This window comes from Leguminivora glycinivorella, chromosome 1, assembly GCF_023078275.1.
Source record: "Leguminivora glycinivorella isolate SPB_JAAS2020 chromosome 1, LegGlyc_1.1, whole genome shotgun sequence".
Lineage (NCBI taxonomy): Eukaryota > Metazoa > Arthropoda > Insecta > Lepidoptera > Tortricidae > Leguminivora > Leguminivora glycinivorella.
Window position 1 is genome coordinate 6,755,204 of NC_062971.1, and position 26,246 is coordinate 6,781,449.

The 26,246-nt window shown below is 38.6% G+C and overlaps 1 pseudogene; it reads right to left on the reverse strand.

The window, feature by feature from the left end:
• Nucleotides 1–263: 263 nt before the first annotated feature.
• LOC125233400 lies at nt 264–24,947 on the reverse strand (annotated as a pseudogene).
• Between the last annotated feature and the right edge of the window lie 1,299 nt (nt 24,948–26,246).

The following is a 26,246-nucleotide window of genomic DNA, read 5'->3' on the forward strand; positions in this document are numbered from 1 at the left end:
GGACCGCTTTTCATGAAACATGGCTAAGAACACTCCCGACTAACTCAGCTTTCAGACAAAAAAAAATTAAATCTAAATCGGTTCATCCGTTCGGGAGCCACGATGGCACAGACGTGTCTGTCTGACACACATACAGACAGACAAACAGACAGACACGTCAAACCGTCGTTTTTGCGTCGGGGGTTGAAAAATAAAAACACACAAAATTTTTTGGAGAAAGTATGATTTTGGCCACTTCCCAGCTGCAAAACAGCGCCATCTAGTTTTAAGCCTAAAGGGCCCATACATTTCAGAGGTACGCTTTTTTGTATATTTGAGTCCTGTATTAAATCGTCGTTGATATCGTCCCATATGTATGCACATGCAGCAACCTTTCCGAGTTTAGAAAATGCTGCAGCGGCTTATATTGGCGCTTTTCCAAGAGGATAGGCCACACGGCAATTTTGACCAGATTAATTGTTACTACTTTTGCCAAATGCACTCTTGAGTCCAAATTTATGAAACGAATTTCGGATGTAACATTTGGTGTCATATGGGTATTTTGCGAGCCGCTGTTTCGGCTTAGCATTCCGTGTGAGACATTTGTCAAGGGTTTTGTGGTATAAATTATTGTGGGTCTTATGAATGTACGGAGACGGGTTTTATATTGTTTCCTTTATTGTTGCTACTCTTAGGTACACGTGTAAAGAGTAATTTCGTTACGTAGAAATTACTAACATACATGAAAAGGTATAGCGTTAAGTTAATGATAATGCAAACTAATTCAAATTCACAAGTTTTTTATTTCGAAATACATACTTACATACTATGCACCAACATAATTAATTAATTAGTTTCAAAATAATAAATAAAATTAAATGTCATACACAAAGAAAAATCTTCGGAAAGCCTTTTGTAGATTGTCATTTACTTGGAATTTTCTAACCGCAGTGATCAGATACTGGTTCATATCCTGTTCTAATCTTTGAAGCCATGGTCGTTTTTCTCTGTGTGATATGACATTAATATCGGTTTATATTTTAATAGTAGCGGATATATTTCAAAATAAGTGTTTACTAAATATTTCTACACTTTCAACTTGCTAATACCCTCCTCAAACTCACCAACACCAATAAACGATTCCGGATTCATCAAGTAGGTATGGCAGAGTGTTTTGCTAGCAAAGCATTGTTTTGTTTCCTCGTCCAGATAGCGATTGATGATGGTAGCAGCACGCAAGTCGTTGGTCGAATATGCGGCCGGCGAGCGCAGGTCGTGCACGACCAGAGGCTGGTGAGAGTAGCGTTGCAGGTCGAGGGGGTTGACGTTAGGCGAAACTGGTGTCTGTGAGCGTAAAATCACTATGCGGGATTGAAGCGTGCGTGGTGATGGACGATTGTACCGTAAAGCCTGCATCACTCTTGCATACGCCGCCTCTATAAGCAAGCGCGCGTACTGAGTCGAGTGAGCTACGCGCCCACGTAGCGCCCGCACGCTCACTTCCACTTTCTCCTGCCACGTTGGTACTTCACGTAGCGCGTCATCTAATTGGGCTGACGTGACTCCCATGAGCGCACACATGTGACGCGCGACAGCTTGTTGGAGAATCGACGGCGAATCAACAGCGCCGGCGCACGCCACGTGTAGCTGCTGCTTCAGCTCATTCAGGAATTGCTCCGGTCCACCGCCTAAGCAGAACACCGTGCCGGTCATACCTGTGACACATACAAAAATATTGGTTAGGTACGCAGTGAGTACCTACCTGTAAAGTAATTCATAGACAAAACAGAACATACCGTGATCTTCCAATTCAGCAGCCATCTCTAGAACTGATAATACACCTATTTCGTGGCCCAATAAGTAGAATCTATTGGTTTCGCCTCTTTTATTTAGGAACATCTGAAAGTATACAAGTTCCATTAGTAGGTTAAATGCTCAGGTTAAATGTATTGGCATATTTTGGTCGGTCGTAAATTTCATCCGATCATAAAATCCCTGTTAGTGCCAACCAAGAGATAGGTAGTGTACGTTCTTTAAACTGCTTCAGGTGCCTGAATAGGAAAGAAGAAAGGACAGTTGTCCAAAAAGAGGAGTCTCGCGTACCGACACGTCGATGCCAAGAACGATTTTAATATTGGCGGTAATTCAACTTTGAAGATATTAAAAGACATAAAAAGTATCCATATCCAGCTATCCACTTCAGGTATTGGTTCATGTCAAGAGGATGGTTGAGGATCGAGAGGTGTAAAAATTTCCTGTGCCGCCAAGTGGAAAAGCGACCAGCAGAACGGCCCTGGAGCGACATGGAGGACCGAGAAAAGTATCTCTTTGGGGCACTGAGCTAACGGTGTATCTTACCGAAACATATCTAGCCGTCATCTCCTGGAGAGTTTCTCCGGGCCGATCAAGCCCGGGCTGCAGCACGACTGCGGCCAGCTGCAAGCGTTCACACAGCTCCCTGTACCGCTGGTGTAGACCTTGAAGACCCGGCACTATGTACAGGCACGCTTCGGAAGCATTAAACTCGTCGTCTCTCTAAAAATAAATATATCCATTAAACTTTCAGTAGCGATGAATGATAATTGTCCGTATCTACAGGAGCTGAAATGGTTAAAAGCAAAATCTTTAAAGGTATGTTTTTCTACAAACCATGTCGCTGCCTTGTGTGAGTGTGGGCATCGCCACAGTGTCAATCGTGGCTAAGAGTTCATCAGAATCAACGAAGGGGAAAAAAGCACTTAAGCCGCGGATGGGTGGGTAATCTTCTTCTTGTAATGTGGCATCAATTTCTCGTATTCTTAAAATAAATAATAAAAAAATGATATCCATAAGTCTTCAAAATGTTTTTTTTTATTATTTGAATTTTATATTTAGTAGGTACATACTTTTCTATACTTAACATTCGGACTTCATTTTCATTGATTGTTATGTGCTGGCTATTTAAATATACCCTGAGAGCTTGAATTTTATCCGCAGTCAAGCCAAATTCCTGCAGCGTTTGGCTATTTGAAGTATTTTCTGATATGGTGATACCTGAAAGTCATTGGGAGTGTAAGCAAGGTATTTTAGATACATTGGGTTATTGTAACTTTATAAAAATAGTTCAATAGCTTACCAGTGATTTTTTCTATTTCGTGCGTAAAAGAAGCCTCACAATGAGAAGAACGCTGAGCAAAAATCACAGGTTGCATTGTCTGCAAACCCTGCTCCATTGCATTAACTATACCACTATAACTTGTGGGTAAAATACCTTCAATCTGCAATACAAAGTGTTATATGTATCATAGTTTTACTTTTGCTATTAAATCTACCTATAATGTAACAATAACCTAACCACAAAATTAACATTTTGAAAAAACCCCCGACACAGTGGACCGATTTTCATGAAACATGGCTAAGAACACTCCCGACTAAATCAGCTTTCAGACAAAAAACTAAATCTAAATCGGTTCATCCGTTCGGGAGCTACGATGCCACAGACAGACACACACACAGACAGACAGACAAACAGACAAACAGACAGACAGACAGACAGACAGACAGACAGACAGACAGCCAGATAGACACACAGACAGACACGTCAAACTTACATCACCCCGTCGTTTTTGCGTCGGGGGTTAAAAACAAATGTACTTATTTAAAATATGATTATTACCTTGGTGTTCATAGATAGGGAAAGCATCATAGCCGGCAACTGATATGCTGCCCTTGAAACACAAATATCTTCACCTACAGAGGTATTGACACCAATCATTGCGAAGTACCTATAAAATTGTAAAGTATTAGAAACCAATGAAATCAATGTCCTATAAGAAGCATAATTTGTTATCTATTTTAAATCCAAAAACCTTACTTGATAGTGGGGCACACTTTTCTGCTTTCCGAGTCCAAATTTGCCAACAAAGACTTATAAACTGCTTGTGTCTCACAAGACTTTTGTTCCGCCATCACGACAAATATTCCCTCCACAGGGCCCAGACCTAAACTCAATTTTAGCAGGTTAGATGCGCAATCGTTCTGCGCAAGGTCTAACGAAGACGTTATAGTATTCACGCCTAGTTTCCGCCAGAACCTGTCAATAAAATAAAATGAGTTAAAACTTCATTCTTGCAGAAATCGCGAAACATCTGGCTGACGCAAGTGGTGACCGAAGAGTTCGCGAGATTCTCGCACAACATATTAGCATTCCGATAGAATGAGAAAATGCCGCCAGAACTCAGAATTGTCACATTTTTCTTAGATGAGGTGCTGTCTACATTAAAAATTTTAATCAGCACGGTTCTGCATTAGTTACTTACATCAGTTGTCTACTGAGACGTTGTCCAATGTGAGCAAGCTGAAGATGGAGGGCGCGTGCCCCCCGTTCTACCAGACGCGAGGCCAAGCTAATGGTGAGTCCCGTCGAGTCCCCTATCACTAGCTGGCAGTGTGTTTTTGAGCATGTTACTCTGCAAATAATGACGAAGTTTGAAAGGCCATTAAAACGATGATAGATTTGGAAGATAATTTTGTTCATAACTATTTTTGAATTCGATAAAAATTAAAGTTGTTGAAAATCACTGTTATGGGTGTGATTTGAATTTACACCCTCTGGCCTCTTCCATTTATTTGAACTAGCCTATTGTTAATCCATCTCAGCCACCGAGTTACCAGGCCATTACCCAACCAGGCCAAACATTTCAACATATTAGAATATATTCCTGCTTGATACAAAGGTTTACAAAAACTGGATGACTACTTATGATGATATCGAGATTTTAACTTGTCTTCTATAGGCTTGTGTATATAGTACAAGTACTAATAGTACAAAGACACGATTCCCTGCACTGTACTAGACCGAACTACTCCCAAATGATTTTGCTCTCTAGTAGTTTAGTACACTCACACACGCGCAACAGAATGGGAGCGAAAAGCCGAGAAATGACAACGACAGCAAAGCGATCCGTGTGATCCGACCACAACCGAACTAGAACCGACTCCGACGCGAAAATAGCCAATCAGCTGCCTCTGGGCTAGTACGAGCGAACTTCACTGTACGCCATATGCACAATATGTCTCTCGTCTCTCGGTGTCCTAAATGTCCTAAAAGAACGAACTAGTACACTTCGGAGATCGTACTAGTTGGGAGCGATCTTTTCAGTGAACGAGCAGGAACAAATCTAATCATCTAGTTATAAACACATGAACACTTCCGTGCCCTCAGATCGTTTGTAATCTTGCGGGACCGAAAGTGGTAATTTAATAACGAACCTGGGCTCGACAAGTGGCGTCGGCGAGTCATGAACGCGCAGCACGACGCGCCCGCGATGCCGACCGCGCGCCAGTAAGCGGAAAGCACGTGCAGCGTCGGATGGAGCGTACACTACGCGCGATAGCGGACGCACCCAGCCCGCGCTTATACCCTCCGCCATCAAGTGTTGCAGCCTCTGTGTCATACGGATTTGTGTTACAATCGATGTTTTTTATGTAGTGCGTTATATCATATTTATACCCTCTAGCACAACTTGCCTTGTCGCGCGCGAGTCCATATTTGAAGTCGCGCTTCATGTATCGCGACAAGGCAAGTTGTGCTAAAGGGTCAGACGTAAATTTTTGAGCAATTCTAAGTAGTAAAACATTTTCTAGCTAAAAGATCAAGTAAGGTTCATATATTATTACTGTTATTTATCGTAATGAAGATTTTGAAATGCCTTTAATTGACAATATTGCATCTAAATTGTTGCATGTAAATTTGACATAATAATATGTAGATACCTTGAGAGTTTCGACGTCGTTATGCAGTAAAAGACTGGAGAAGTCCACACGAACATAAGCTCTTTCTTTGGTCAATGCCCCCATTCTGAACGAATAAGGTTCATTATGCTTTACTTGATGAATGTCCAATGTGTACCCAAAATGCTTACAGCACTGAAGATAGGTCTGAAAACCGATTAAAAATAACTGATGATTTGTCACCAATATTACAAGACAAAATTATTACGAGCTTGATAAATACAAGTACCTAATATAAACTGAAATAGATACTCGACTTGGCGGGGACACTGCCGTGCCCCCTGATCATACACGAAAGTAAAAACGACGAAACCCACTGGTGGCCGAGCCGGGAATCGAACCCGGGTCTACAGCTTACGCGGCTGACGTCTTTACTACTATTAGACCACCCGCCCGCCGTAGTACCCGACGACATTTCTCTAGTCACTAGTGTATGTTATCTCTGATAAGGTTCGGTCGATAAATATACGGGTCTAGTGCAGTTTTTCATTTTTGGTTCTAGTCGTGATAGGACTTTTAAAATTACTGTATATTTAGATTGTTAAGCTATAATTATACGTATATGTTTGCTTACATCTTTGTGATCCCCTCTACCGCATATAACATACTCGCATCCTACACCATTAGTGGCAGGCAGCACGCGATTCATGAACGTATCGTCCCGGCAGCAAATTATATCGTCAGCTAAAAAAAGAAAAATATTTAAGACGATACGGTAGGGGTCAATTCTCCATACAAACGCTCTCGACTATTTCCTCCCTGGTTTTTGAAGATAGAGCAATGATTTTTTCAACACAGATTGTTATTATTTTTATCTGTGTCGGACCGTTTTGATATTTTTGATATTCTGCTTTTAAAGACTCTAGAGCCAATCAAAAATTTCCAAAAACGGCCTTTTTCATTGTGGCGCAAAAAGAGGTGTGATACTCAAGATTGGTAACAATTAACCAAAAAAGCTAAACGGTCCGACATAGATTATTTCATTGTTATTCAGATTCTCAAATTTCGTTCCGATTGATTAAGTTTTGAAGGAGTCTTAGAATCGAGAGCGGAACCTCGACTTTAAAGATTTTTTTGAAATATCTTTTGACTGAGTTGTTCTTAATGGACAATTTATTTTCGATAAATCTATTTAATAACACTTGTATATTTGATTAAAATTCCCAAGTTGAAAGGGGGCTCCTTTCCATTTTAGCATTTTCGCTACCATATCCTCTTAAAATACCTACTTTCCTTGTTAAAGTCTGGAGGTTAGGATAGCGACTGTCTCCATAAATCGTACTAGTATGAATGCCGCTATATGACGGTACTGCTTTTCTAGGAAACTCGAGCTGTAGCGGATATGAAAGAGAACGGTCTCACAACTGTGGATGCCGAAGGCTGAGCAAAATAAGTATGAAGAAAAGATGGAGTCAGAAACTAGACCCTGCGATTAAGCCGGGGAAACGATAGATAGAAGGAAAAGAAAAGTATGAATAGTTTTATTTAACTCCACCATAAATAGTTATGTCAATTTATCAAAATACTAGCTTTTTCACGCGGCTTCGCTCGCATTAGAAAGAGACAAAATTTTTCCTATATTACTCTCCATCCCTTCAATTATCTCCACCTAAAAAATCACATCGATTCGTCGCTCCGTTTTGCCGTGAAATAGAGACAAACAGACACACACACTTTCTCATTTACGAGTATAATATTAGTATGGATTAAACTTATTTAAAATCACTACTCACCATCTAATTTAGGAAAATTTTTAAGTAAGAATTTTTTCTTGGCAGCATCACCAACGACCACGAAAACGTGACAGTCCGAATGAAGCGCCATGGCGATGATGGCCTGTCCCGTTGCGCCCGCGCCGCTGCTCACGAGGATCGTCGTGCGTGGCAGTAGTCGAGTTTTGATTGCCTGCATTTTTTATGCGAAATATTAGAAGAAAAAAAAATATTATGGGACATTCTTACACAGATTGACTGAGGCCCACGGTAAGCTCAAGAAGGCTTGTGTTGTGGGTACTCAGACAACGATATATATAATATATAAATACTTAGAAAACATCCATGACTCAGGAACAAATATCTGTGCTCATCACACAAATAAATGCCCTTACCGGGATAGATTTATTAGAACCCCTTATTAGAACTTACCACGTCAAATGTTTTTTCTCAGGGTACTTAGCCGTCACAATAGCTTACGCTAATATCGTTATGGTAACTTGTTTCACTCTATTGCGCTTATGAAAGAGCGATAAAGATAGTTTTACTAACAGTATTTGCGTAAGTGATTGTGACTATGGCTAGGTATCCTGAAGCTTAAGACATACTCATTGTGGACAGTTTGTAGGCGCTCAGAATGAGTTTTATGTTAAAATAATATTTTAAATAGCCTTTTATAGTGGACATGATGAAACTCACAAGGCAGTAAAGCGCATGCGCGTAGGGCAGCGGCACAGTGGCGGCATCCTCAAGACTCCAGTGGGCTGGCACCGGCCACACCAACTCTGGGCGTGTGCGCACATGCGACCGAGCCGAACCGCTGCGCGCGAGGCCCATCACCCGAGATCCGCTACAATCATGAGTTCAGTAGAAGAAAAGGTATAGACACTAGGACAGAGGTAAGGAGTTTAAGAAAAAAACGTGACATAAAGAAAAAGGTACGGTGCCCTAGATGGCGTTACACCTTTGGGGGATGTTCGACTAGATGGCGCTAATATTAATATTTGACATTTTGACACATATCAGGCTAAGACTATGGGCCAAATTGTCAAAACTGAGGTTCAAAAGTTATAAGCCTGTGTCCTAAACCTACCTACACATTTTTACTTTGACAGTATTGTACTTGTTGTAATACTCGATCCTCTTTGGTAGAAAGGAATTAGGAAACAATGCAAACGATATTATAGGTACATATATTCTGTCTGTACATTTAGGTACTTAAAAAAACACAACAAGTATTTTTTTTTTACATTTTTGGCTTACGACATTAGTCGGTCAACCAACCAAGTACAAAACCAACCTCATCTGGTAATGAGTGGCCTGTCTTAACACTATTAACCTACTTATTCGGTCGTGTAATGTTGTCATTTTCCCTCAAGAGCCATTCGGTTTGAGGGTAGATTTTGTTTACATTTATTTCAATACCTAAAGATGCAGAATATAGCCAAGTCCTAACCAAGAAGAAATTATTGAATGGACTTGCAATATAGTCGCTATTATATACGGGTACGGAAGTGGCAAGGCTGCTCTCAATTGTCTTATCTTACTTACTTAACAGATTAAGAAAAACAACAGTGCGTGGAGTCCCTCCGCGCGGCAGTGAAACTTCATTACATAACCTCAAAAATATTTTTTCAAGTGACCATCACGTTTTTGCGTTTAGTTAGATCCATCTTTTTACTTTAAATAATTTACATTGCTATTATTTTTGTTTTAAATAATTTACATTGCTATTTGCTCAAAACATTTTATGATTATAATGAGTTAAACAAATAAATTAATCACGAGGCGAGACCGCTAAGATGGCGCTCGAACCAGAAGTTCCACATTCCAACCATTTTGACAAGTGACTATCATGTTTTTTCGTTTAGTTACGTCTGGCCCCGTAGCCGAATGGCATTTCTCCGACGCCAAACGAAAGCAATACGCCGCTGGCTCTGTCGCGCCAATACGCAAGCGCGATAGAGATAGATATCTACTAGCGCTTCGTTTCGTGAGCGTTTCGTGAGCGATTGTGCCATTCGGCTAGCCACCCTGTGGTTACATTATCTACTTAAATATAAAACACACATTCGAACCAACCATTCCACCATTCAAATCCATTCTGGGCATTCTGTTCTGTCACTGACTGAGTGAATAGGTGAATGAATGGAATGAGTGAGACGCGTTAAGCGAAACGACACGACACTGACAAAATGTTACGCGCTGAGTGAGCGGTATTTCACGCAACGTAACAATGACTGAGTGTTACGCGCTGTCAGTTGGAAGTCGCATTAGAAGTTTATCTTCAATAAATACCTACATACATAAAGATATACCATGCTGAAATAAAATTAGTGTAGGTATGCATATGAATATAGCCCTTATCACTAGCTAACGCAGCCACGACTAAATGGCTCATTTGTCTTGACTGAGTGCAATAGTACGAGTAACATAATTCAAGTAACTTACTTTTGTGAAACGCCGCTAAAATCCATTCCATAATTACCATTACTTGTTTGTTTATTAACAAATGGTTCATTCACTGTAAGTATATCACTAGAATTCAGTCCAGCAAAATGCACGTGCACCTACAATAAAATTTCATCAATTACCTATTTTAAAATCTCTCCAATATTCATTCGGTTTACGTCAGATAAGCATTATTATTTTCTGAATCAATATATAAATTCAAGAAAAAGGCGCAAAAATAACAAATATATTACTCAGGAGCAGGAACCAACCCACCTTTACTGACATCCCATTACTTTCAGGTGCCAGGGCTAATACCCAGGACAAAGAGTTTAGATCTCCAACTCTCATGCTCTGTAACATTTTCTCATCTTCACTGCTACCTCTATTTTTACCCTGAATGTAAAAAAAAGAACATCAAACGGTTTGTGACATTTTAAAGATAATCGTAACTTTTCTAACATTATTAACCCTTCAACCGCCGTAGTCCGATATATGTATAAAAACAACTATCCAGCACATTTCACGGAAGTTTGATTAAATAAGGCAAGTTTTCGTATAACTTCGTACTACCGACGACGGCACCACGAGCAGGGATCGGTGAAAAATTTTAAACGGTTCAAAGGTTAAAGAACTTACATTAAAAACATTTTGAGCTTGATATCTAGAATCAAACTTGGACGTGTCGATCACAAAAGACCCTGCGTCTGGTTTAGAAATGTGACAAAATTTGATGCTATTCATTGTAACACCACCGCACCTGTAAATTATAATTTTCATAATTTTTATCAATGCTGGGAGATTTTTAAATTTCAAATAACAGGTCTCTTCTTGTAAGTAATGTAGTGCTTCACATAATAACGCCACCGTAAGCAAACACTTTTAAACAAGCACTGAAAGCGAGATCTGAGATAATAACTGTAAGTAACACCTATAAAATATAACAACACTCTTAAAATTAAAACAATAATCATAAACTAAACCTTAATCTAAAATAACACATAATTAGTCATGAATTTTAAAGAAAGAATTTTTTTTAATCGTTTGTTATGCTGTCAACAAAGCTTTGATCTGGATATTAGATTTTTTTATTATATTTTACCTGGTTCGGTCTTGCAACGCGCACACTTCGAATTTCAAATCCTTATTGATTTCTATTAACTTCTTGTGTAAATCTGTGTTGATTGTGATGGACTTGATGAAAGCAGGCCGTGAGACGTGGTCGTGTGTCTGTCTAAGTATGTTGAGTTGTAACAAAGCATCTAAGAATGGTTCCCAGCGGCCATTCCAGGATACGCGACCGGCAGAATATGATCCGTCCACTTCACGAATGGCTTGGAATTCATCGCTGTTGGTAAAATGTATCGATTATAATGTGGTCTTTTTTACACGTATTTTTGTCTTGTATAGCAAATTGCTAGCGAGTGAAAATTTTGTATCAATTTTATTATTATTGTCTTTAGGTAAGACACTCATGTTACATACCGATACATGTAGCCCCTTTCATTAAATATTTCATATATTTCTTCTGACGTTAACATGTCTTCCTTCGATTCTTTGTATCCATTAATCTCTGATTTAACAGTGTTTTTCAAAACTATAAATCCTGAAGCTACTTTCGTGATTCCATCATCGATCTGTAAAGTTGTATAAGTAATTAGTTTTTTTTTTCCATAGACCTGAATCCATCAGGTACAGCTACTCACTCACACTTTAGTTGAACTAGTTTTCAAAATAGAGTTTCAAATCATAGTATGGTGAAATGATGGAAACTGGGACTCGAATATGGTGGAAATGATTGTCAAAGTCAAGAAGGCAGAACCTACAATCACGGCTTTGTCGTTGTGCAGTATGCATAAACTACTCACTCTGCAGGTACCTAGTTCAATTCAACTAAGTTTAATATATACTATGTGGTGCTCCATGGCTTAAGTATCCTCATTTTTCATCTGCAGTCGATTTTCTACTGAAATTTAAATTAATTACTTCCTTATTGCCCGTGAAGCATAGGGCTTCTTTTCGTGATGGAAAAGTACATAATTATATAGGAATTATGAAAACAACAAAAAGAACCTCAAAGTGTCCATTCCCGCGGTGCAACGCCACAGTAAGCCGCAACAGACGCAAGTCGTGCAGAGTGGGCTGCGAATACAACTCCACATCTCGGAACTCCACGGGCAGACCCTGACGCGGAGCTCCTGATGCCATCGTGAGTGTGTCCCAGGCACACACCAATGCGGTAGAAAATGGAAATATTGTCTTGCCTGAAAATTTGACATAGATAGCATCATCGGACCGCATCGAACATCGAACTTTATGTGAAACTGTATTGCAGCTAATACGATTGCTGTATATTTCTTACCAGGCGCCTTGAACAGAAGCAGCCACAGTTTTATATGTTTCTAGTAGCCACGTTGATAATAATATGGGTCACTACCACACCTAATTATAGAAAATCATCAAACGCGTTTCTATGTTGGCGATAAACTTAAAACCATACCTCCAATTCGATGCCCCTGTAAGTAGGCATATTCAGCATCATGTAGGGTTATCCTAAAAGTGCACGTTGACGCCGATTTTCTTTCTGGACTGGCATATAACGCCAAGTGCCTGTCGAAAGTAAAAATTTCGTTCATCATCAATTCGTTAGCAATCTAGAAATACACTGTCTTTTAAATTTATTTACTTCGCCTATGTAATTAAGTGTAACAATTTGATATAAGGTATTATGTTGTTAATATTGATTTTTACCATTTCTGTTGATGAGCCCATTCCACTAAGTGTGACAGATGAGGTGTTCCAGTTGAAACAGGAAATTCGACTTTTGGATATAAATGACGTATATCTGGATAAATCCTTCCATGAATAACCTGCAAAATATCTTTGTATAAATATCAGAACGATAAGGTGTAACTTAAAGACTATGTAATACTTACTGTCCAATAGCTTCAAGTAAGAATCGAGCATTATCTGGGTGCCCACGGCGCGTAAGAGCTACATGCCCACAAGTGGGCATCGCGCGCTTAAGAATAGCCTGTAGTAATCCGTGCGGTGCCACCTCCACCAGCACCGCGTTTTTGGGAATCATCCGTGCAGTTTCCTCGAAAAGCACTGGATTCTGCAATATTCAAACACCAAATTCATCGTGCAACATTTGCCTAAATATGTATTGTGGATAGAGCGGACTGCTACCCAGAAAGCAAAACTAGACAAGCGCATATAATCTGAGCCAACATCTGGTCTAGATCGATACAAAACGTTAAAGAAGGTAATTTTGCCCTCAACAAAGTAGTCAATTCGTTGTTAAAACCCAGGGCACAGATTATTAATAACTTACTAACGTAACAGATCCCTCACTTGCCTGCAAAACGAGAAATACCTACGCTTTATTTAACTAATACCAATAAGTTACTAACTAAAACTCAGAAGAATAGTAGGTAAGGTACGTGCCATACGACTACACAGGCGGGCGCAGCTTACGCGTCTCGTCTTTACCACTAGTTACCTCGAGGTACTGATGTGCCGACGGAAAGTTTCAAAAAATATTCAATAAAATTTTGATTTGTTCCCTGAAATTTTAATAAACATAGAAGAAAACTTCACGAGAAATGGCGTCTCTCGGACGACGAAAGTCGTAGCGGATAGGTGACGGCCGCGAGCGAATGACGTAGGCTTGCCCAGGGGCTAAGTATTTTAGGTTGATTTGACGATCGTAAATTAAAGTTAAATATATATAAATTGATCGAAATTATGTCTCAGCACGATTACCAGAAGATTATTAGTATGATACTCCGCCGAAGAGTACTTGGCTATTTCTTCGTTCCACCTGTCCTGTGGTACAGATGTTGACACCCAACGCTCACTGCGAAGTTTTGGAGTTTGGATCACTTCATTCAAATACTTAAGAAGTCCAGGTCCTGAAACAATATACATCGTGATTTTTTGGAGCTCGAGTAAGATGGTAAGAATCTGCCCAGGCCCCGTAGCCGAATGGCATTTCTCCGACGCCAAACGAAAGCGATACGCCGCTGGCTCTGTCGCGAAAAAGCGCGGAGATAGATATCGGTCGTTTCGTGAGCGTTTCGTGACGATTGTGCCATTCGGCAAAACTCTGTCCTTGAAAACGCGACGGACAAAACAAAACTCGAAGAAAAAAATTTATTTTAAATCACCTGCTTCAGCGATATATCGTGAATGATATGCTATATTGGAGCATGGAACTTCCTTTGCGAAAATTCCTTTAGAGGTCAACTGAGCAACAAATTGACGCATAATTTCTGCCGGGCCGGAGATTGTGCTGGAATCAGACGCATTATGGCAGGCCACTTCGATCTCCGGTGGACACATCTTAGACACCTGATGCGAAGATATAGTTTTTTTTTATTTAAGTATCAGAAATGTAATGGTCAAAATTTAATTTTTTCAAAACAAACACTAATGTCACACTGCCTACGCACTTCTGTAAACCCTATGCCAACAGCAGCCATGGATCCGTATATGAAAGGGGTTTCCACGGAGACAAGCCCGCGACTGTATGCTGACAAGATCATCTCCTCGGCCGTTAGGCAGCCATCAGCGTATGCACATCCCAGCTCGCCTACGCTGTGTCCTGGGGAACAGGTGAATAATCTATTATGGAATCTCAACCAACGTAAATTGAATTATTAAAATATACTGTTCAAAATCTGAATTTCTGAACCATTAAAAATTGCCTATGACGCTCGCAGCATTTCCGCTTTGGATTATTATGGAACATAAAATATACATACCTACATTACTTAGTAAATATATTATACTATTATACACGGAGAAACTAAAAAGCAAAAAATAATAAACCTTTGAATTCAGATTTCTTATCGTATTGCAATAATCTAAAAATCCAAATTATAAACAAATCAATTATTTTTGCAGTCGGTACCAGACCTGTTCGTCGCCTTGCTATTGCCTGTTTGCCCCACCCAACCATACGCAGGCTGGCACCGACTCCAAAAATAATTGATTTGTTTATAATTTGGATGTTTAGATTATTGCAATACGATAAGAAATCTGAATTCAAAGGTTTATTATTTTTTGCTTTTTAGTTTCTCCGTGTTTTGTAACGCGCTTATTTTTGAAGGCGGTTTTATTTTTTGTTAAAAAAGTTTATTTATTTGTTGATTTTTAGTGGTTCCTATTGATATTATATGTATCAGTCCGAATACATGTACACTAGTGAAAGAATTATCCTTTAACTCCTAACCATTGAGGAGTTGACCTTCCATCATCAGCTCAGCCACATAAAATTATTACCATCAGGCGTAAATACTGGTTTACCTTTGAAAAATACACTAAAAACATTACATGTGCCTATAACATTTGAAGAGTTCCCTCGATTTCTCCAGGATCCCATCATCAGACCCTGACTTGGTGCCAATGGGACCATCTCGGGGTTATACCCGTTCGATCAAAAAAAAAATTTTGAAAATCGGTCCATTTTTGAAGTCGGTTAAAAATGCATCAAGCATACCAAAATACTAAAATTGTAAATTATACTGACGCGTTACCTATAATTTTATCCGGGGCCAAACCCAATTCTAAGAGGATATCGGTCAAACCAATTTGGACCGCAGCAATTCCAACGAAGGAATGTAGAATATTGTCGTAGATCGTTTTGTCGGGCGAAGTTATGATGTGGATAATATCGATTCCTTTTGGTTCCAATACTCGTCGACATCTGTTTTGTAAACCAATCGTTAATCATATTCGGTTGGCAAATAATGTGTGTCATTGTATTAAAAATAAATCTAACGGTGTTCATTGTGATGCAGAGTTGTTGAAATATTTTTCAAGACTATTTAAATTATATAATAAAAATATCGGTATTATAATTTTAACAATATACCTGCTAAAGATGCAGAACAAGATACCGTCCTGTTAGTTAAAGATAGTTTAAATAAGTATTATAATATTTATAATTAATATTTGGTACGATTAGTAACCGAATCTTGAATATCTAATCTATATTTATGGTTAACAAAAAAATAAATACTTACCGTTCTATGGCAGCAGCAAAGGTTGGTAGGCACATGAGTTGTTTTCCCATTCCAGCCCACTGCGAGCCCATACCACTGTACACGAACCATAGCGGTCGCTCAGCGCCATCGAAGTACTCAGCCTTTTCAACCAGGCTCGTCGTTTTCGATTCATTGTCAGTTTCTACAAAATAAGCATTATTGAATGAAACTTCTAACGCGACTTCCAACTGACAGCGCGTAATACTCAGTCAGTGTTATGTTGCGTGAAATGCCGCTCACTCAGCGCGTAACATTCTGTCAGTGTCGTTGAGCTGAACGCGACTCACTCATTCCGTTCATTCACTTATAAAGTCAGTCAGTGACAGAACAGAATGCCCAGAATGGTTTTGACTGGTGGAACTGTTGGTTGGACTGTGTGTGTGTTTTATATTTAGATCCAGTGTAAAAAGAGTTTGTTTGTTTTTTCAATAATTTGAGCGAACAGCAATGTAAAATATTTAAAACAATAAAAAGATGGACGTAGCTAAACGCAAAAACGTGATGGTCATTTGACAAAATGTTTTTGAGAAAGAGAAGAAAATGCACGTTACTTACCTAAAATGGTAAATCCTCGACCGAGATGCCCATTAATTTTGGAAGAGTGGATATTTTGAATCAAAGCTAACTCCTCGGCGTCTATAGGTCTCGATTTTAAATTATTTATCATATTTTGGACAGCTGCATCCGTTCGGCCCGAAATCAAGACCAGTCGGGGAATATTGCTGTGATATTTTGTCAAATCCTACAATAAACCAAATAATGTTATTATTAACTTATGTTTAAAATTGTAGTAGTAAGCATCTTTGTATTATTATTAGAAATAAATAATAAATATTTTCAATTTCTTTCAACCCCTTTTTGACAAGAGCGACACTGAAATTTGAATAGTTCATTATGTGCTCTGCCCTTTATGGGATACAGGCGTGATTAAATGTATGTATGTATTTATATTTGAGTTACAAGTCCTTTTTTGAAATTTGTTTCGGTGTTTAGTGAATTGGTGAATTTTTCAAATTATAATTATTACCTTGGGTTTGTAATGTCCATGTAAAAGAATGTGAGAATTGACTCCGCTCATAGACAATCCGTTGACTGCAACATACGTCCTTGCAGTGGGCCTATGATCTCTCAAGATCTTCAGACGGCCCTCTCTCAAGGCTTCTACATCATCGCGTGGGTTCTCACAGTGCAGGTTGCCCGCGAACTTTCCCGTGTGGTATCCCAAAAGCACCTAAGGGTTGAAAAGATCATGTGGAACTTTGGCTTGAGTAACTTTATTTACAGAATTATGTATGTTATATAGATTTGTAGCATGCTATGCACAGATACTTAAATCTTAAATATATGTTTTTTTGGTGATTAACAAAATAAAAAAGACCTTGGTGACCCCCATAATACCAGACGCGGACTCGCAGTAGCCCACGTTGGACATGATGCTGCCAACGTATAATGGTTCGCGCCGACCCCGACAAAAAATGTTATCTATCACATCCAGTTCTATCTTGTCAGTCTCAAAATCAGCTGAAAAGCACCAAACGTTTCATATAAAAAAAAACATGAACCCAAATACAGGACCTCCTCCTTCTGGTTAAAGAAGTCGGTTAAAACAACACATACTTCATAATATGGACTGTATCGTTAATTATAGGTACAAAACAAACCTCGTCTAAATGTTGACATGTGCATAATTTTGTATTATTATGGTCCGAGAGTATGATCTGAAGGTATTGGTAAGTACTATTTGATATAAGAAGGTCTGATATTTTTTTTTATTTTAGGGACTTTATGGTACTTACATAAAGTCCCTAAAATAAAAAAAAACAAGGTACAAGGTCTAGCAAATAAATTTCGGACAACCCCTAATCTGGCTTAATTTGAGAATATCTCAAAGAATCTTTGTACGATATCGACAAACAAAGGTTAATATGCTGCCAAAATATATTTTTTAAGAGTCCTCTTCATGGTTGATCAATTGGGTACTTGCAGAATAAATGCGGTGAATTTATATAATTAAAAAAAACGCATTTTTGAGTAACGTTCCGGATTTCCGTAAATTTTTGATACAAGCAGGATGAGAGTAATAGATAAAAAAAATTAGGCATAGGCCAATGTCTAATAGACATTCATGGTGTTTGAACAGTGCCTAAACCAGATAGATATAAACAGTGTATGATAGTTAAATTCGACATCAAAGTCGAAGTTAGCGTAAGCGCCATGCCATATTCTCTAAATGGCCGCCATACACAGATCATGAACTTTATTTTTAAAAATAACACCTTATTATGTGCCTTAAAAGCCCATGTCTTGTTATAAGAAAAAAATATAATAGCAAATAAATACGGCTACTCAAAGTTGTCTCCATATTTAACGATACAGTCTTTATAGGTAAAAAGTCTCAGAGAAGTCGATACCTGCTCCAAATCCTTCAACAAATTCAACATCCCTTGGCGACACTTTTATTTCTTCATAGAAGTCATTTATAAACCTTGTCATTTCTTGGGGTTGGCGCTTGAAACTTCCAGTGGTTTCGATAGATGTGTACGCTGTTTTTACAAAAACAACGTCGGCATAAATTCTAAAATACGAATGAGTTGCTTTGACATAAAAATTTATACCTATACTATTAACGCGAACGAATTATAGCTGTCTAACTATAATTCGTTCGCATTAAGAATGCAGTAAGATTAACTTGCCATGCTTGTTACTAACCAAATCCTTCCTTATTAGAAACTATAATAATGGAGATTTGCCGAATGAAAATTTGATTAGTAAGTAACGGATGTAAATACATAATGAAGCTGCCAGACAATGATTTGATGATTTTCGTAAATTCAATGATTAAATCGTAAATATATATGATATTTTAAGCATCACCTGAAAGCATCTTCGGCTTTTTGTAAGAAGAGCACGGATACAGCTTCAGATTTTACACATCCGTCAGCTGCTTGATCGTAGGATTTTGTTTTGCCATCCTTACATAACGTTATATTTCTGTAAAATTTATTATTTTTATAAAATAAAACTGGTGAAACAAAGTATATGGCGTATACATATGTAATGCATTTAGAGGTATATAACACATCCAGACGTTTCGAAGACTTTAATTTGTTCGTGGTTAACGGGTGACTGAGGGAAAATTACAATGAGCAAAACTACCCACTGGCAAGCCTGTGGAATTTTCTTAAATTACTAAATCTTAAATACATAATGCACATTTTAAGTAGCCCTAAAAAATAAATCTTTAACTTTACTACAGATATCATACACGAAAGAAAAAAAACAACAAACAAGTAGAGGTAAAGCTTAAAACCTTAAGACCCGGTTTCGTTTCCCGGCTCGGCCACCGTTGAACTTGTTCGCTTTCGCGCATGACATCTATTTTAGTTTATTATAGTAAAGTCAGTCATATTCTGCCTATTCCTCATTTGTTGTGCAATAAAACAGTTTTCTTTTCACCACAGAGCGTTAGATATTCCAGAACAATTTCATAAGCACATTGCGAAGAGAAGGACAGGGGTGTTTGTAGGCGTCGTCCGTTCACTCGCCCACCAAACGTGACCTGGCTGACCGTCACACCTTCGACACGTTTACGGCGCGGGCCAAATCGAATCGTCCATGATATCGTAGTGCTTTCCATACATAACTGACCATCGGCTGGCCTGTCCCGTGCCGTCAAAATGTGAGTCTTCCTTTACCTGCTGAAGTGTATGGAAGTCTGCGGATGCATGCACAAGTTGCAGCCCCCGACCATGGCTGCTTCGCAGTCTCCTCGCGTCAGCGCCTGGTAAGCTTGCTCCAAAGCCACTGCTGAGCTGCAGCACCCCCCGTCGATGGCTAGCGAGGGACCCTTTGCGTTCAGCCAGTACGACACCCGGTTGGCGAACATTGTTTTGCTGCATCTGTGGATTTTTCATACATTTTGTCAGTCCAAATCATAGAGGAATAAGTAACGAAATAGTATGTATGTATGTATGTATAAGCTTTATTGTACATAAAGGAAACAAAAGAGACACAGTTACAGAGTCAGTAATATACAATGTAGGCGGACTTATCCCTTAATGGGATCTCTTCCAGTCAACCTTTATATAGTTGCAACTCCAGACATCAATAAATGCGAGTTATTTGTAGTGACATCTAGCGTTAATTAGGAATTAATGATTGACATTCATAGTCCTAATTGAATAGGTAAGTCCCACCAGCGGGGCCAGCACATGATAAGCGTCGGAGTATCTCACCAAGAGATAGATGACATATATTTTGGTAGTCTCATGTTGCGGTGACATAATCTAGTGCCAATCATGTGCTAGCCTTGCTGTAAGTGTACACAGAGACGATTACGTGATCCTACTGGGCGCATGGCCACACGTAGGTAATATTATTATTATGTGATCCCATTTGTGAAGCTTTTGGTAGACACCGTATAAAACCACTTGTACAGGTACAGTCAACCAATTGGAATTGGAACCCTAGGCCACTCTACAACCATGTCGAAATGACAAGCTGTAAGAGATTTCTTACAATCTGATTTATAAAGTCACTATGACATAGTTCTACAGTGGACTAGGATTCTAATTGATTGACTACAAAACATTGTGATTAACTTACCCTGCTATACTGAAACCAGTTTTGCCTGCAAACGCGGCATAAAACAAAGCCTTCTCAGTCTCAGATAAGCAGCTCCCGATATAAACACCGACTTTCTTTCCAGACAGTTGATTGGGGTTAACTCCTGAAATTACCCTGAATATTAATTTCAACTAATGGGAGAATATTGGGAAGTTTCGGCCTAATTGCCGTCAACAGTAAGGTGGATGTACCACTGCTCGGCAGGTTAAGGGAAAATATTTATGTGTTTCGTGATATTACGATAATTTACCCATCTATACAAAACATATCCATCTTTTTTGGGAGATGTGACCTTTAACTTTATTAAATGCAATTAGTTTCATACAGTGATAATATAAAAAAATCTCAAAATTAAATAAAACGTAAGTCAATACGCTTGTCCGAATAACTGACAGGTGCTTTTGCTGGCAGTCCTAATAGATGACATCTAAGTATGATTCAGGAAAAACAGTAAAAAACAAGTGTTTTGGGTTAAAATTTACTACAAAATTAAATAATTTAATAAAAAAAAACGTATTCTGTTGATAACATTTACTTTTTACGTGCTACATTTATGTAATAAAATAGAATAAGTCGGCTCCGCATTTTGAGCAAAATAAATTATGTAATGAACTAAAATAGGGATTCCCTCAAAATAAAAATTGTATTCCACAGGTTCTGCAATACTTTGCCGGCTCCACTTCTTCGTCGTTTAAATCCACCTCTGTATCTGGAAGCATCACGAAGAACAGATCCAGGAAAATGTTTTGTGAAAAATGACATGTCAAGCACTACCCAAAGAAATTATACAGATTTCACTACATTTAACGAGAAAACATATCAATAAAACCGTAAAAGATATACAAAAAACTGTCTATGTGCATGTAATTTGTTTTTTTCAGTAATGTGACTTACAGAAAAATATGCTGATAATATGAAACTGTAAACGATTCGTTTTGGCTACTTTAATCGTGATATCCTGAAAAAACGGCTCGACAAACATTGGGACTTGGAAAATAACGTAACAGTCCCAATAAATGCCAGCCGTGTCGAGTTTTAGACTTGCGACGGTTTTCAGTCCTAATAAATGACACGCTTGTTTATCACTGTAACAATGAACGAAATCGACATTTAATTACTTAAATATCTTCCCGCACATTCTAGCACCAACACAATTATAGAATATGTTCACAACTTACCGTGAAAGTATTTTAAATAAGTCAGCAAATACGAGCAAAGCTTAACCAAATCGCTAACAAAATTGAGAGATTGATTGCTCATGACAATGTCATCACATATATTATTCATTAATTGAAAAAAGTTTCTATATTTTATAATATGGCGTATGAAATGTGAAGGCTACAAACATTTCTCATCTAATAAATCTAATTGCGATGAATGTAACGGTAATCTTATCTTATTAATCGCTATTTAAACCATGGGTGACGAGTACTAGTACCGCGTCGAGCACTAGTACATCCACCTTATTTAGACACAATTTCTAACTAATTTACATAGGATGGCATCAATATTGCCACTGTCAATGATTGTTATTGATTTTGGCCTAGGTAAAGCTTCTCCTTAATCAACATTCGCTTTCTCTTTAATTTGTGTACAGAAATTGTAGAAAGTAATTAATAAAAGAGTACCGGCAAATACTTTTTTAACGTTGTCTACCCCGTCTAGTGCTTCCTTATAGATAAGCCATTTATTATTCTGTAAGGAATGGCGGTGAATTTAATTAAGACACGTATTTTGTGGAGAACTATTATTTTCAAGAACATTGCCTGTTAGCGGCAACCCACACTCAATTATCTAAGTCATGCAGACGCGTCACGTCCTTCCTATACGAAATTACTGTACTGAGGAGACGTTTCTTAAATTACACTCGGGCGGCGCGGTGCTGACGCCCGTTCCGCGTCTTACGACGTGTGTCGCCTGAGCGTGGGTAGCCGCTTAAGGAAGGGTGGACAAAGCTGGATCATTTGACGGTACTATATATTTTCATACAATAATTGTTGCCAGTATTAAGAGATTTACGTCAAATATATTGTGACAGTTACCATGAAAGTTGCGTCCTTAAATAATTTCTACTATCTTTACGTAGCATTACATATATAATATAACTAGTATTTTATACAATCGTGATATAATACAAAGCTTTTCAGTGCCATGTTTAGGCTACGAAGCTTGCTGAGTGGCCTCATAGTACGGTACGAGAGTGAAAAGCTTAATTATATCACTATGTATACAATATACTTTTTCTATGAGTCATCATCTTCATCATCAATGGACGAAAAATATCATCATTCAAGTTAAAATTAATGTTAATAGCGTCGTTCACCGTTGTATCAACATCGAATTACCTGGCAACCAATTGTTTGTAATAACCGTCTCTGATTGGTCTATAACGCGATAGATAAAAAAAAACGTGTTTCAGATGCAGAAAAATTTGCCAGGTATCGCAAATTAGTAAAGAACTTGTATGAAGTTCTATTTTTGAAATTATTACAGTTAACTAAAAGTGAACTGTAATGAAATATTATAGTTGACTAAGTGTCAAAGACTATCTAACACTGAAAAGTCAGCACTTATAGTTTAGTCAGTGGTGTCCTAATTGACAGATTAAAGTCGACGAGTAGAAAAAGAAGTTTTTCTTCATACCTTCGGGTAAAAGTAAGATTTTTTCATTCATTTTTCATACCCTCTTAGTTTCAAAACTTACCTGCATCATAAATAGCTTGGTAAGCATGTTCCAGAATTTTCCGGGACATTGGATCTAAGTTTACGCCAAGGTGATAATGAACTCTGAAGAACTGAGCGTCAAACGTGTCCAGGTCCGGAATCAAACCCACGTGCTGTGGCACTTCTGGGTGGTTGTAGTTCCATCGAGGCTTCTTTTCTGCGGCTGGGTTGATCTAAATTAGAATTTAGAATTAGATATTTTATTTATAAGCTAATCTTTTCATCAAAAAACATATATGTTTTTTACAAATTTAAACACTGAAATCAAAGTACCCAATAATAACAAAACAAAATCTTTGTAGGTATATAATTATTTAAAAACTTCTCCATCATCATCCTTGCGTTATCCCGGCAGGCTCATGGGAGCCTGGGGTCCGCTTTGAAAACTAGGTAATCCCAAGATTTGGCGTAGGCACGAGTTTTACGAAAGCGACTGCCATCTGACCTTCCAACCCGAAGGGTAACTAGGCCTTATTGGAATTAGTCCGGTTTCCTCACGATGTTTGTCTTCACCGAAAAGCGACTGGCAAATATCAAATGACATTTCGCACGTAAGTTCAGAAAAACTCATTGGTACGAGCCGGGTTCGAACCCGCGACCTCCCGGATCGAAAGTCGTACGCTCTTACCGCTAGGCCACCAGCGCTTCTTGTTCGCTTATTCGCATTTAAAAACTTCTTATTGTGGAAAATTAAGAGGTAAAGAACTTTTATAAAGAACACATCATATGCTAAATTTGTTTCCTACAGCTGTAATACGGAACTTCTAGGCCATTTAAAAAAATTGTGCTAAAATTGATTCATGTAAGACGATAATTTTTGAATGGTAGCAGAAACGGAACAAAAGTAGGTAACTGATGCCGCAGAAATGCAACCTATCTCTATCGCTCTTGCGTATTGGCGCGACAGAGCCAGACTGCATTTCTGCGGCGTTTCGCATCGCAGAAATGTCATCGGCTATTACGGGGCGGGCCTGAACGGATTTTACACAGAAATCTCTCACAGCACTGCTTTAACAAAAAAAAAAAATATGTTAAAGTGCAGACAGTAAAAACAGAATACCTATTACTATAATTAGGAATAATCATCATGATTAGAATTTTCTTCGGAATGCATGGTTATCCGATGTACTGAATAGTGAACGCGTCAACATTGTACCAAAAGTATGTATACAGAACCTTATTGCCCGTACATTAAGGTGTGGCCTGTGTGGTGACGGGTTAAGAATTTCACCACCCCCTTTCTTCCCGTGGGTGTCGTAGAAGGCGACTATGGGATATGGGTTAAATTGTGGCTGGCAACCTGCCACTGCAATGCCACAGTTTCGTTTTCTTTCAACCCCTTATTTGCCAAGAGTGGCACTGAAGCTTTAGTAGTTTCATGTGCTCTGCCTACCCCTTTATGGGATACAGGCGTGACTGTATGTATGTATTAAGGTGTGTATACATCTTTTTGCCACTTTGTCTGTAGTCACAGCTTGGTTACTGACTGTACTTACCTTATTATAGAGAATATCAGAGAGCTCCTGGATGTGGTGTGACTGCGGATAAGTCCCTGATATGCCGGAGATAACTACTCGGTTCCCTAGCCCCTGGTTGCGCACGCGCAGCTCCTCACGCTCGCTTGGCACTTCTTGAGGTGTTGGAGCCATGACTTAGATCACACAATGACTAAGGAATAAAAAAATGATGTAACTTTTTCTTACAAAAGTGGCAATGAACTTGTGGTAAATTATTTTAAAGTAAAAAGACAGGGCAGGGGTGTTCCAGCAGTAATAAATGCTGTTTGCAATCGGAATGAATTGGCATTAGTCATTTATATTGTTTTTAAATGCATGTAAAGTTATACAGGCTGATTGGATTGGCATGATTAAAACTTGAATCGAACAGTAGTTATATAATACCTATAGGTAAGTTATATATATTCCACCACTTCTCTAAAAGGGGGGGGGGAGTCTGTATGAAGCATTCCGCAATATTCAAATTTAATGCGAGCGAAGGTCGTCGCTCAATTTGCCGTGAAAGAGGGACAAACAAACAGACACACACACTTTCCCATTTATAATATTAGTATGGATAGTCGTCCTATATGAATATAAATAAATAAATATTATAGGACATTCTTACACAGATCAACTGAGTCCCACGGTAAGCTCAAGAAGGCTTGTGTTGTTGGTACTCAGACAACGATATATTTAATATACAAATACTTATATACATAGACAACATCCATGACTCAGGAACAAATATCTGTATAATATATTTTCAAAGTAAATCCTGTCGGGCTTAACTTGCTAAATACATTTTCATCTGTCTGTGTCTTTGTGTGGTTCTATCCTATTGATTAAGTTCAATTTAATTTGGCCTACTTTCCAGTTTGAAATTGAACACAAAATTTAACTTCCAAACGAAGAGGAAGGATGCGAAGGCAGTGTTTAACTCCCTCAACTCATATGTTCAGAAATTATTTTGTTGTCTTGCAATTTCATTATAAGATTTATACTTATAAGTTATAACTATGTCTTTTTACAGTTCTCGGGAACATGGGGTCCCGGACTTTTGGGAGGCGTGCGTGGGGCCGAAGCCAACAGCGCAGAGGCCCTTTGAGACAGTTTAATCTAAAAAATAATGTGACACTAAACGGCGATTACCCCTGTCCGCACTAAGATAAGCCCCGGTTACTGTAGAACTATTGTAAGAAAAAGGTACAAAAAGAAACCGGGCTATTAGGTTGAGTTGCTGGTGGATTGGTAACCGCCAACTATCGGAAAAACTATGGCACCTGCCTTGCTCATAATGTTATAAAAACATGACAATATAGGCAGGTGGTGACTCGCCAAGTCACTGTATGGGTACCCGAAAACGGCCGCATCAAAATGCTATGGAACCAAGACAGAAATCGCGAAAAAAAACTGAAAGTCCCATAGAAAAA